A 14815-nucleotide genomic window follows, 5' to 3' on the forward strand; every position below is an offset into this window, starting at 1 on the left:
CTAAAAGACAATATATAATTAGTTGCTGAATCGTAGAGGATAAGAGGTAATAATAACCTTCCATTAATGCACTATTAGTGGTGACTATCTTTATTTATGTGCTATGGAAATTGGCAAGACCCCAAGTCTCACAATTCACTTCCATATGGGAGCTAGCAACTGTAAGAGGCTCATTTCCCCCAGAAAAATGACCTTCTAATCCTGATTATCTAGATAACCTTGGATTTGCAGATTAAGACCTTTAGTCTACAATCTTTCTGGAAACAAGTATAATTAAACTTGTCACTCAAGAGTTTTATGTGGTTTAATCAATTACTTAGTAAAGGTCTCTGAGATCTTTGAACAAAGAATATTACAAAGATGAAGAATATCATTAGTAAGGTACAATTTTAGCATCTTTCTGTGCTCTGAGAAATGACATCACAAAAACTCTTTGAATACAGACAGAAATCAACCCTGTAAATAAATGGATGCATTTATAAAAGTACTTCAACATGTAATGTTAATCCAATAGCAAGAACATATAATTAAGTTATCAGTTAAACATTAATATAATTTTTCTTTAATATTCATTTCTGGCAGTGGTATAATTTTGCAATGTTTCATATGAAGTATAAGACATTGTCCCAAATTTGATAGGCAACTTACTTACAAATCATGCCATGTATACCTTTTATCTGGTGGTGATTCCTCTCATAATGTATTTAGGAAATTTGGAATAGGTCAAATTTGAAAGTGAACTAATTTCTATATGCAGACTCCCAAGCAAATTCACTTTGTATTTAGTATACATAACATGGCAAGATTATATACATTATGATTATTAAGCACAAAAAATTGTGCATTTGAAATCAAAAGTTATATTCTAATGAAATTTTAGAATAGTCTAACAAATAAATTAGTCTAACAAATATTTATTTCTTGACTAATCTGAGAGAAACTTCACCAGGGATGGAAGAAGCCCTCCCCAAGATCAAATACTTTGTGGGAAAGAAAACTCAGTGGATGGCAATAATTCCTATATGTTCCCTACACCGGTGGCTTCCTTGTGTGCGAACAGCATTCATAATGACTTCTGTGGGCTTTGAAAGCTTAATAAGCAAAAGTACACCAATATTTTATGCCTTTGGTGAGTAAGTAGCTTTATGTACACAGATGATTACAGATGTATCATTCTGAACCTCTATTTTGAGAGAAAAAATATAACTTTTTCTTCCTTGGCAATTTGAAAAGCTATGCTGTGTAGTGCTCTATAGTGAATTACAATAAAAAGTTGAAGTACAAAAACATATCTCTTACTAATGCTTCCATGAACCATGCTGTTTCTCAGCGAGTGTTTGACATTTATGTATCTATGGCACACAGATATTCTGCAAGGCTAGAGACTGGGGGGAAAATATACCCAGTAGGTATGTATGTATATTCTCTATTTTGTTTATGAAGAGAAGTGACACAAAAATGTGTGTCTTAGGAATGTAAGCCAGAAAGCACACATCTTCATCTGCACTGTTCAGTACACCGGTCACCATTGGTTTATATCAGCTCTGACACTTGATTGATTTAAGTTGGAGAATTTGATAATAGAGGATGATATTACCTGTGATTATTCATTCAGTTTTTTTTTTTTTTTTGCTCTGCAGAGATTTTGTAAGTATCTCATGTACCATGCACTGTCTAGCCAGTAGGGACTTTGAGAGTTTGAAGTCTGAGAGAAAAATCTAGAGTATTTATCACTCAAATCTCGAAATTTAAAAAGCAATCAAGAAAATGAAAGATAGCAGCAATTTCATAAAGCTGAGGAAAGAAAATAATTGTGCCTACACCTATACTTCTCTATTTCTAAAGAAAATGCTCTCTGGGAGAAAAAAATAATAACTAGGGGAAATGATAGCATAAATCTGGGCTAAAGCTATGTCAAACTGAGAAATTTCTCATATCGATCTATCTATCTATCTATCTATCTATCTAGCTAGCTAGCTAGCTAGCTAGCTAGCTATCTAAGCTCATCAAATTTGGGGCTATTTAAAAATATTTTACATCATAGGTTGCAAACTGTAGGCAGTGGCTTGCATTTGGTACATACATGGACAAGCTTGATACCTACACTTGATTGAGTAACAACTTTTGTTTTTCATTCATCATCAACAAAATTCACATAGAAACACAAGATCTAACTTCCCCTAGCAGGACCTCTGATCCTATATTTGTCACAGCTCAGTGAGCTGGAGCTCAGCACGGGACATGCAATCAAAACAGGGGATTTACCTCATCCTCTGCCTAATTTTCCACTAATTCTTTAAGCTGATCCCTTTCACCTGTTTGCTTTCCCTGCCTAGACCTAAAAAAAAAAACCTGTATTTGTGACTTCTAGTTGATAGGAACTTGCAAGTAGCTCTCCCAGCTGATCCTCCATGTCATCCATGGTGGAGAGCTAAATAATTCAATCTTTTGATATTTCAGCAGCAACTACTGTATATTGAGCCTCCCCTCAATGTTAAGAAGAGCGACCTTCATTTTTAAAGGAAGAAATAATACATATTTGAGTATCTGTGGCTCCTGTGGGCTCGCTCCATCCCAGGTAATTGCCTCTGCAAAAGCAACCTGAGATGGGTGCAGTTGTAATCCAAACTTTATGTAATAGATACTGAAATTCAAATTTCATGTTTTCCACTTAACACATACTCTTTTATTTCATTGTAATCATTTTAAAATGTAAAAAAAAAAACCAACAATGTATCTATGGACAAATTATTTGTGTACTATGTAAGTCTTATGCTGAAATACCAATACCCACTGTAAATATATTTAGACCCAGAGACCTAAGTGGTTATTAGAATTAATGGAGATGTTAATATTATGACCCTAATCTGATAAAAATCCATAACTTTATAAGAAGAGGAAATGAGTCTTGTTCATCCAAGGTACAAATAGACCCTATACCAGGAAATGTAAGCTAGAATGTTGATCTTAGATTTTAGCCTCTGGGATTATAAGAAAACAATATCTGCTGGGTTTTTTTGTTTTTGCTATCCAGTGTATGGAGGTTTGTTATGACAGAATGAGCAGTTGAATACATACTTAGCTTTCTGGTTGTACAACAAAATGTAGTAGGCTGGATTTGGCCTTCAGGCTGTAGTTTGCCAACCAGAAACTATTTCCCATTCCTGAGATTCTTCAGAAATAGTAACCATTGCTCCATTTTCAAGCAAGAAAAGTAAACTCATCTAATCCTATAGAAAAAATCAGTATTGAGCCTGATGTGTTTGTGTATGAGGAAAAGATAGAGGAAAGGAGAGAATAGAACAGGAAAGAGAGGGAAGGTGAAAGGAAGAGAGAAAGAGAGGTAGGGAGAGAGGGAGAAAAAAGAGAGGAGGAGGGAGAGGAGGGGAAGAAGGAGAAGGAGGAAAGGGGAGAAGGAGAGGGAGGAGTATAGGGGAAGAAAAGGAGGTATGTGGATGGAAGAGGAGGAGAGGGGAGAGAGGAGGAGAGGGGAGAAAGTGAGAAGAAAGAGAGGGGAAAGAGAGATTGAGGAGTGACAAGAGAATGAAAAAAGACTGAGTCTTCCTATTTCCCCTGAAAGCTATGGCTCATTTGGCCAGAATACAATGCACCCTTTTAATAGTAAACCTTGCAAGCAGTGGAATTGTTAAATAGCGGTTAGAAAATAAATGCCGAATCAAAGTCCTACCTAACAATGTCTGACTTTCTCATTCTCGACCATCCTTTGTGTCTCTGGAATGGTGCCAATGGGTCTATTTGTTTCTCAAAGCACAGAAAACACTCTTTTGTATCAAGTGTTTGCTTGGTTTGCTTCTTGGTAACATTGGCCACCTTAGAATACTATGCTAAAGAGCTATTCCAGGCATGGAGCCTAGTTTGTTTTCCCTGGAAGAATGAGGCCTTGTTAGTATTATTTGAGTCCACATGCAATGTGTGTGAGTGTGCTTTGTTTACTTCATACTTCATTTGTACCAGTCTTAGTCATCTGACATGATCATTGAGAACCCTTCAATGCTTACAGTTTTCAATAGGACTCATTTAAGAATCCATCGGATGACATTAAGGAAGCTGCCTTCTTCATTGTGGATACATCATACTTCCCTTAAAAATAAGAAAGCCATCAGCAATACAACCAAGGAAACAATCATTCTTTATATTCCTTTGTCCACAGTATTGAAAGGGAAGGACGATGGATTATAAGCCTCGTTTACTTACTATGCCAGAACTGATACACGGTAGCCACTATTTGGCTTTACAAATTAAAAATAAATGAATAAGAGAATTGCTTTTGAAGTTTGATATTTTATCCTCAGTCAAGCCAGCTGGCATGTTGGTTTCTTAGAGATGATTAGGAAAAAAAATGAATAGTCCACTTTTTAACAGTCTACTCTGAGCTATGTTATTTAACAGTGATAGAGAGCCAAGAGTTCCTTTTTCTTCCCTCACTCTACCAACAGAATATCTTAGCTTGCAATGAAAAGGGAAGAGCCTTTGCTAATTGCAAAGCTGTCTGGATTAGCCAGGCTATGAAAGAAGTCAATTGCTCCGCTACTAATTCTTATATTTATTTTTCAATTTTTTTCTCATAATCTTTCCTAAAGGTAATTTAGATCGAATCTTAGATCATTACTCCATTTGTGAGTTCAGTTCATCCCTGACTCAAAGAAATAAATGGAAAAGCTACTTTCAGTATGGAATTTGAAACTTATTTTCCTCAAAGCTTCTCAGATTTCTATTAAGTCAGGGTTTGAGTGATAGATGTTGGGGTTCAATTTAAACGGAAAGAACAATTGGGCAGAATTTGACAGTTATTTCTGAGAAACATACCAGTTTGTGAGCCTGGTATTTGTCCAGGTTTGTGATAGCAGATTCCTTTTCTCTTCAGCAAGCTTGATATGTCAGGAAGACATAGAAAGGGAAAGATTGCTCTCACTTGTCATACGACTTTTACCTCAAACAGAAAGTGGTCGTTATCAAAAGCAGAAAAGGCATTCATTAATAGCTCATGGATACCAGAATATCTGCTCTAAAGTAGATGTACTTATCTGAAAACTGGTGAACACAGAGTAGTAAGGAATAATGGACAATGAGTTTTAACATCCGTGTCCAACAATACAAAGTTAAGCAGAAGCTATGTGTACCCAAGGGATGAAATAAAACTTAGAGAGCAATGGGAGCCAGTGTACCTGGAGAGCAAAGATAAACAAAGTCATAGCCATATACCTGTGGCTCATGTCTGTAATCCTAATTTACTCAAGAGGCTGAGCTCTGAGGATTGCATTTCAGAGTCAGTCTGGGCAGGAAAGTTCATGAAACTCTTATCTCCAATAAACTACACACACACACACACACACACACACACACACACACACACACACACACACACACACACACACACACACACGGAAAAAAGATAAGCTGGAAGTAGAGCTGTGGCTCAAGTGGTAGAGTGCTATCCTTGAGGAAAAATTTCCAGGGACAGTGCCCAAGCCTGAGTTCAAGCCCCATAGCTGTACCAAGAATAAAGGAAGAAAGGAAGGAAGCAAGGAAGGAAGGAAGGAAGGGAAAAAGAAAGAAAATCATTAATATATGGAAAAATATGTTGAATACTATGATACAATCCCATTTACATAAACCTACTGCATTATATATATGCATCTCTCTCTATATGTATATATATATATATATACAGTTTATATAAATCCACACAAATATATTTTGGCAATGATGGAAGGGTGGCATCGACCAAGATGCATTTTTTATTGTGAAAATACAGTACAGAGGGGTTATAATTACATGGGCAAGGTAATGAGTACATTTCTTATCAAGCATTGTTGCCTCCTCCTTTGTTTCCCCTTCCCATCCCTTCCCATCTCCCATTCCCCCACTCCCACCCCCATGATGCATTATACTCCTAAATTGACATGTTGAATTGAAACCTCTTTGTACAACTACTTAAGGATAATCCTTTAAAAATGAAAAAAAATTAAATAATGATCAATTCCATTCATGAAAATGATAAAAATTACTCTACTTACACATAAACATTTCTATTTACAAATTAATACCATCTGCACCATTAGTGCCATTTGCCATAGACAAGGTTTTTTGTCTATGATAATATGCATCTAAGTCATTTCCCTTTGAGGGAGGAGAGGGAAGAGAGTGAGGGTGGAGGAATGAGGAATGAAACTAGTATGTGACACAGAGGGAGAATTAGAATGCCTTTGACCCTGAAGACCTCAAAGTTTGGTTTTGTTATTAAATTCTTGAAAAAGTTTGCAAATATGAACAGCAGTCACTTACATGCCATACTTAAGAGAACTCCTAGTAACAAAGAAGCCCTGCCTACATCCTGCTTAGCATGGATCACCAGCTGTGGAGTATCAGAAGTGGCTTTTCCTATAGCCAAACAAATCCCAGAGGAGTATCACTATCCTAGAACACAGCTCCATTTCCAACCCATGCTTTGAAGCATGTTTTAAATAATTAAATATTATGTATTTTAACCTGTATGAGCATCATGAGAGTTTTCTCCCTTCTCTACCACTACATCTCAAATATTTCTGGATAGAGTGAGTTTTAAAAAATAAAAATTTAAATTTTTAATGTGTGGGGAAAATATTTGATGCATTTGGGAGACACTCCATCCTTCTTTGATTGAAGTAAAAAAAATCTCTGAGGGGTTTTGCTTTTCTTTTCTTTTTTTTATAGTGCCAGATAATTGTCTTTTCAATTTTCATATGTGTGGGTTATAAGGACATAAACTCATTCAAACCTGTTAAATTTGAAATTAAATATTAATGACTTCAACAACAGCAATGGCAAACTCTGGCGGAAATTATCCTTTATGATTGTAGATTAGAGTGCCATAACCTAAATATCAATTCTAAATCTTTATCTCCCATTCCTATGACTGTAATAGGCATAGAGACATTAAGAGGTCTCCTAGTAATGGATGTTGAATTACTGAATATAGTTTTCTCAGCTGAATAATTAAAAGCATTTCAAATGCCAAACTTAGTTTTTCAGATACTAAGTATTAAACCATTTGGTAATAACTAAACTTTGCTTTGCTGTGTTAAAAAAACACACAAAACTCCACTTAGTCATTTTAGTTATAACTGTAAGATATAATTTATCAAAAGCACAATGAGAGGTTATCAAACTCTCATTTCATAAAGAAAGAGGAACATTACCCTCAAGAGATAAATCTTTCATTAAACTTTACAAAGACTTTAAGCAGGCTTTGCCCCATTTATCATTTCTAGTCTTCTAGAGTATACCAGCTGCCTGTGTTTAGAAAGTAACACAGGGCAGGCAGCCAAGATCAGGGTTGATGGTGGTAGGACAGATTAAACTTCTGTTCCACATTTTATACATGTTCATTCACCTTAGAAAAATTATTTCAAAATCAGCCACATTTGTGATTAAATTTTAGTATATAAAAATCCTTGAAAGAATTGTTAGTATGGGATGTTGAGCTCTAGAGAAAATTCCTCTAGAATAAAAAAAAAAGCATCCACAATTTTTCCTTATATTCTCCCAGAATTTTTTGTTTGATGATGTTACATGTAGAATACTCCTCTGGCATTTCCTTTATTCTTGAAGTATGAATAGTGCTTTCCTTGTTTATTTGTTTGTTGCTAATTTTTTTGGTAGGTCATGGGGGCTGAACCCTGGGCCTGGGTGCTCTCCAGAACCCTGGCCCTCAGCTCTCCAGCTCAAGGCTAGAGCCATACTACTTGAGCCACAAAGCTACTTCCAGCTTATTTCTGCTTATGTGGTGCTGAGGAATTGAACCCAGGGTCTCATGCCTGCTAGGCAAGCACTCTACCACTGAGCCACCTTCCCAGCCCTATTTGTTGCTATTCTAAGTTATCTTCTTAAGAATTCTTATTGCAATCAGAATAATCCTGTATTGTGTATCTTCATTTATTTGATAATGTCCTCTTTTCTCAGGAATGTAAGCTCCTTGGAAAATAAAGACTTCTTCCTGCCCATTTCGCTGTTGTGCTACCTGTGAGAATAGCCCCCTTCTATCTTTGATAAAGTATGCTGGAGGAATAACTTTTAAGGAATAGAATCTTTTTTGGTCCATTCTTTTTTTTTCTTTTTTACATATGGTGTCACATCATGGTAGAGAAAAGGAGTTGTTTATCTCATGGTGTCTAGAAAGCACAGGAAGAGAGCGGAAGGGGCTGGGGTCTCAGTGTTCCCTTTTAAGAGCCTCCTTCAATTATCTCACTTTGCTCTACTGGGCCCTGGCTTTCAGAGGTTCTAGCAACTTTCAGTAGTGCTGTGGTGTGGTGACAACAAAATTCAAACCATTTTTTTAATGTCTCCTACTATACATTTTTAAAAAAATTTTATGAATTGGATAAATGAAGAACTAAATGTTTGGATACATGAAAAGTTCTAATTGCAGTAATTCCAAAGACACTGAATTTCAAGATGGGCAATAGATTTTTCTTGATATTAGAGTCATAATTAAAGAACATTTAAGTTGATACTAACCTGTGAATTGTAAAGTGAAACATTAATTTATATAACCTTACCTGGTTAAATGATATTGATATTTTAGCTATCTTAGAATTTTTCTATCCTCATTAAAAAAAATTCTTTCAGTAGCTGTGTTTTACTAGTGGTAATTGCATTAGTCATTGGAGTTTAGGACTAAAACATGCTGGCCTTTTCCTTAAGGATTTCATAATCTTGGAAAGGTGAAGCATAGGATTTAATGCATAGAAGATCACAATGGTGAGATAAAATGCCCTGATGATAGCAGGTAAATTATCTTATATGACAACAGAGAAGAGGCATGCATGGTCAGGAAGGTCAGAAATGGCTTATTGGATGAGGTGGTACTAATGCTGAATCAGGAATCAGCCGACCACACAGATTGATTCACTAGAGGACATGGAAAGAGACAGACTTCCAATCAGAATCATCATTCACAAAACTGAGACAGCAAATAGAACAGGAACACAAAGTTGAAATGACAACAGGAGAGGGCAATACAGTCTGGACTTCAAGGGCATTGTGTGCGCTGGTTGGATCTTTGGACCTTAATCCTCTTAGATTATGCACAGAAAATACATAATAAATAACTTCCAAGTTATTAAATATGTGCTTTACATCAATTACTGTGATAAGTCATAAATATACAAAGGAGAATAGTATATAGTCTGAAAGCTGAAAAGCTTATACAGACTTATAAAAAATTAATACAATAAATATTAGTTTAATATGAGCATATGGAAGCAAGGTTCACACACAAAATAGGATATTGCTAAAGCTATTTTCATTTTTTTTTGAAATATCACCTTAGAAACTGGGAACATGGCTAAAGGAGAAGAGTACGTATTGAGGGACAGGGAAAAAGCAAGTGCACAGCACTGAACTCTAACCTCAGTATTGCTGAAAGAAAGGAAATTAAACAGAGAGAGGGCAAGAGAGAGGAAGAGAGAGAAAAAGAATCGTAATGAAACTCATTAATTCTGCAAATACGATGTTGTAAGTGAAAAATCCAGTCACAAAACAGTAGTATGAGTCCATTCACATACAATTTGAAATAGACAAGGATATAGGACTGATCTAGGTTATTAAATGTAACACTAGGCCAGCGATAATTTGAGACTAGTCTGGGGAAAATGTTAGGGAGACCCTATCTCATCGAACAAGCCAGATACAGGCCCACGATCACAGCTCTGAAGGAGACATAGGTATGATGGTTGCAGAAACAAGACCCAGACAAAAGGTGAACTCAAGGGCATATACTGGCTCCACAAGCTCTCTACTACTTGAGCCCCATCTTCTGACATTTAGAAAACAATATGCTTCAAATAAGGTCTTAAGTTTTGCCTCATATCAGCCTTAGACTGTGATTCTATCTATAGCTTCTGCTATATAAAGTGCTAAGTTCATCATACCCAGCTCACATCAATAACTTTTAAACTTAATGTAGAGAAAAAAAAAGAATAAACAACAAAAAAATTTTCTCTGATTTTTATCCTACATTGTTTGGGGTCTGCAGCTTAACTAAAAATAGAAATGAAGCCAACAAAGAAAACCCCAAAAGATAGAAACTTATCAATATATAACATTGAACTGAACAAAACATAAGTGCACAAAAGACATGTACATTTTATATGACTGAAGGCTTAAAAAAAAGTGAAAACCCCAGAAAAGATGCAAGCATTGGGGAGTTTATGTGGAGAAGTGACTGGTCAGAAGAAAGAGTTTAGGGCTTCTGGGGCTGGCAGTTGTGGGAAAGATGAGAATTGCTTGTTCAGGTCTGTCTACATGGAGTCATTGTGACACAAGTCCTGTGATACAAGTGACCTCCTCTCTTCTGGTACAGGGAGATTACTCTTTTGATGGAAAATATAGGCCTTACCTCCTAGGAAACACAGGGAGTACATAACACTCTTTCTTTTGGCTCTAAATAATCAGTATAAGTGAAGTATTTGGCGATGGGGATTCACCCATGTCAATCACATTTAGAATGAAAACAGAAGTGTATACTCAGAACTTTTGGAGGTTGTAGAGCCAGGAGTTTGTCCCAATTCCCCAACAGTTCTTCTTTCAAGTCATTTCATTTCCCCCCTGCATCGGGTGCCTCATAAATTAAATGAGGCCCACAGAGTGCCCATGATGCTTACACAGTATCTTTGTCCCTGCTCATGAATACAATGGCTCTAAAATTCACCAGTTGTCTATATATTGTCCAATTTTTACATTGACTAATGTGATAACAGCATTGGTATAAATGTAAGAAATAAGGTAAGCCCACAGTCTCCCTGTCTCAAATCTGGGCCCTTCCCTCTTATCCTGAAGTAGCCAATAAGAAGAGTTCACATGCCTAATTAATCTGTGTCTGTGTACATGCAAGAAATTTAATTCCTTTTCATATGTCTTGATCAAGGTAACACTATATCCCTCATTCTAGACCCTGCTCTTCACACTACACAATGTGTCACAAAAATTCTCCCACTCAAAACCTACAGATATACCCTATTGCCTTTTGTAGTTATGTAATATTCTAGTGGAATTTATTTAACCATTTCTTATTGATAGCCTCTAGAGTTTTGATGACATGAGAAAACCCTGGAATAAAGATTCCAGTATAGGTGCTTTTTTATTCTATTTACTTTTATTTTGGAAGAGAGAGTTTTTTCCAAGATGGGATTTCTGTGTTAGAGACTCCATATATTCTTACCTTTAATAGATGTTTTTTTCCAGATTTACTTTACAATAAGGCTGTGTCAGTGAATGCTCTCATGAGTGATATCTGGACATTCTGACCATTCTTTTGAGAAGGAGTTTAATATCAAAATAAAAAAGCCACACTGCCATTTTCCTCAGCATTTGGAAACTCAGATCGAGGATGATGACTACCTTTCATCACTTCTAGTTATTTGCTAGTACATCCACTGCCTTGAAAACTGTTTCTAATGAAAATGCAGCCTTGGTGGAAAAGCAGGAAGGATTGTTTATTTGCAGGATTTTTGTGAAATTGCCATGCTTACAATCAATATCTAATTGATGATTATAATTAGTCATTGTTGTTTGGTGAAGTAGATATTAATCTGTAATCCAGGTAAAGGATCTGAGCTTCAGAATGTTTAAATAACCTGTATTAGAGAACACAAATTAACACATACAACTCTATAATGAGGCAGTATTTTGAAACTTTCTGCAAAAAAGAATTGCATTCCAAAAAGATACACATAACGGCACGCATACACAGAGAGACAGAGAGAGAGGGAGGGAGGGAGAGGAGAGAGAGAGAGAGAGAGAGAGAGAGAGAGAGAGAGAGAGAGAGAGAGAGAGAGAGAGAGCTGGAACTGAATGATCTCATGAAGGCAAAGGTTATTTGTTCTCTATGTAAAATCATTTCCTGATGGGTAATTTTGATTCTTCAACTTTACTGGGTTTAGAGGTTCCTGCACAACTGTGGAACACACTTTTGTGTGTCTGTGTGAAGATATCTCTAGAGATAATTGGCACATGAGACAGAAATTTCACAAGACAGAAACCTTTCAATGAATATGACTAGCATCATCCAGTAGCTGGGGCCCAGATAAGAGGAAAGGCAGAAAGGGAGGTTTCTGTTTTCTGTTGTGAGCAACAAAATTCAGATACTTTGTCCATTGACATGCACTTGCCAACAGAAACAAAATATCCAGGCCTTCAGATTTAGACCATCATTGGTGCCTGCTGTTGTGTGGCTTTCTGCTTCTAGACTTAGCAGCTATCAGTTTTTCTGACTTTCCATCCAATAGATGGCCATTGTGAAATCTATCCATCCTCTGCTGGTGCAAGCACCACCAATAAATCCCCGGATATGTGTTCTGTGAGCAATGATCCCTTTGAGGAATTTGACAAATACACTGAGTAATAAGATGGGGAAGCCCAAGTTGCCTGTGCTATTTTAAATATTCTAAATATCATTCTGCATCTATTGTCTTCCTCCTGTACACTAGCATGTACCTTGTACTCCAATATAGTATCCCATGATAACTTCCTCCATGTCAAGAGCAAAAGAGTATTCCCTTTTCTGAAGAGAATATTTGCTTTTGTCTAAGTAAGGATATGAGATTTCTAAATTGTGGAATTTAAAAGTTAAATTCAACCCTTGGTTGAAAAATCTAACTTAACACGTCTAATCCTGGAAGCTTGAACTTAATAAAGCCTCACTAAATATATTCTTCAATGGACCAGAGATGTATTTTGGTGCAGAGCCAAGCCTTTGGGGGAAGATGTAACTCTCTGTCATGGATTTAGAACCTTTGGCAGCATATTGGAACTGAAGAGTCAAAGGAGCCAGGTTATGTTGGCTTTAACAAGATACCCGTGGAAAATGATTAAGACTATAAAGTCTTGGTGAGGTGTCATGCGTCAGAAAACAGAGGCCAAAACATGGGTGTGTACTTATGTAGGAACAGTAGGAAATGTTGGCTGAAGAAAACCAGAAACAGATACTGCCGAGGAGTTTCCAACGGTGTAACCAACAGTGTAACCAACATTGGCCTGATGCCAAGGGCTATCATGATAAAAGATGACTTGTCCCTAGGCTTGAGTGTTCCAATCTAGGAAAGTGTATCTTGATCATAATGTGATCAGGAATGACAAGAATGGCAAGAAATTGGGCTGGGAAGGTGGCTCAGTGGTAGAGTGCTTGCCTTGCATGCATGAGACCCTGGGTTTAATTCCTCAGGACCACATAAGCAGAAAAAGCCGGAAGTGGCGCTGTGGCTCAAGTGGTAGAGCGCTAGCCTTGAACTGAAAAGCTGAGAGACAGTGCCCAGGCCCAGAGTTCAGGCCCCACAACCAACAACAACAATAACAAAAAAAAAAAGAATTGAAAGAATGACAGGGTAAAGCCCAAGATATTTTTACACTCAATTACAAAAGACTCAAAATCATCAGTAAAAATTGACCTTTAAAAGTCCTTGAGAGAATCCATCCAGGCTTATGATCCCTTAAATATAGCATTTGATCCTGGCACTGAAAAGACATTTACGTACAATAAATGATAAAATAATCTGCTTGCGCATAAATATATCAGCACAATCTCTATCAAATTGTACTTTTCAAATTCTTGCTTGACCCCACATATTTAATGTTTTGATAGATCTTACTTTACCAGAATGAAACACTAAGATACACAAAACATATGCATTATAACATTATTTACCCAAACAAATGCTATCTGAAGATTTCGGGTGCACTTAACTCTTTACAATATAAAATTCTACCCAGGTCACTGTCCTTACCTGAATGGTTTCATGTCTGCTTGTTTTGGGATTCTGATAATATGAAAGTAAAAATTTAAGAACAGGCTGAAATGTTTGGCCTCTGGAAAATCCTCTTTTTTTTTTCCTTGTGGTCTGTTGACATAGTCAGTTGAGTCTTTTCTGACCACCGAAATATCACTGACTGAAGAAGTTATAAACAAAGGAACTTGGCTTCTTACAGTTTGGAGGCTACAAAATCTGAGCAGGTTGCCAGCCTGGTTGGTTTCTGATGAGATTCCCTCTTCTGGGTTGCAAATGATTCTTCACATAATAAAAAAAGCGAGAAAATGCTGAAAGCAGTGACATTGACCATGAGGCGTTATATTTATAATCCACTTTGTTAAATGGCAACTTCTTTGTGCTAACACTTAAATACAATAATAATTGAAAAGAAAGCTGGAGAGATTTAGGAATTTCTCTTCCAAGTGCCTGGACAATGTCCATGAGCTTTTCTGTTCAAAGATGGCACTCTACCACTTGATTCACAGATCTACTCCTAGCTTTTTTTTGCTAGGTAATTGAAGATAAGAGTCTCAAGGACTTTCCTGCTGAGGCTGCCTTTAAACCACAATCCTCAGATCTCAGCCTCCAGAGTAGGTAGGATTTCAGGTAGGGGCCACCAGCTCCAGGCTCAAAATCTCTTTAATAAGAGCACTAGCAGAATTTTTGAGGGTTCCATAATCATTATTTCCTGCCAGCCTCAACTCTTACTATTATCAAATTCTGTGGTATGAATTTTTAAATTTCATGAATTTTGCTTGGACACAATCAGTCTGCTGCACTTTGGGATAAAAATTCCAAACATATACTAGGATTTAGTCACTATACTTTTTACCTCTCTCAATTATCAGTTGCTCACCTTATACTCTTTGCTAAGAATCTTAATTGAATTTCTATAATAGTTTGTAAATGGAGAGTTTTTTGGATCAGGGTAGCCTAACCCTACATAGCTAAAATATAGAAAACAGCTAAAATATAGTTAAAATATGGAGAAAAAATCATGGGAGCCAAAG

General features: G+C 36.6%; 1 protein-coding gene and 1 long non-coding RNA gene across 2 annotated transcripts in view; one reads left to right on the top strand and one right to left on the bottom strand.

Annotated features, from left to right (window-relative positions):
- The window catches only part of Chl1 (cell adhesion molecule L1 like), a 739723-nt gene that overhangs the window by 335915 nt on the left and 388993 nt on the right, over positions 1 to 14815 (top strand). The window lies entirely within an intron of this gene.
- Positions 11534 to 14815, bottom strand: part of LOC138824552 (uncharacterized) — a 52762-nt gene continuing 49480 nt past the window's right edge. The window contains exons 3-5 of the long non-coding RNA XR_011371130.1: positions 13782 to 14063; positions 13446 to 13512; positions 11534 to 11636 (exon numbers count right to left, since the gene is read on the bottom strand). This is a non-coding gene — a long non-coding RNA (uncharacterized lncRNA). The remainder of the gene's footprint in view (positions 11637 to 13445; positions 13513 to 13781; positions 14064 to 14815) is intronic.

Source organism: Dipodomys merriami, unplaced genomic scaffold (assembly GCF_024711535.1).
Source record: "Dipodomys merriami isolate MVZ:Mamm:240054 unplaced genomic scaffold, mDipMer1.0.p SCAF_13, whole genome shotgun sequence".
In the NCBI taxonomy this organism is placed as follows: domain Eukaryota; kingdom Metazoa; phylum Chordata; class Mammalia; order Rodentia; family Heteromyidae; genus Dipodomys; species Dipodomys merriami.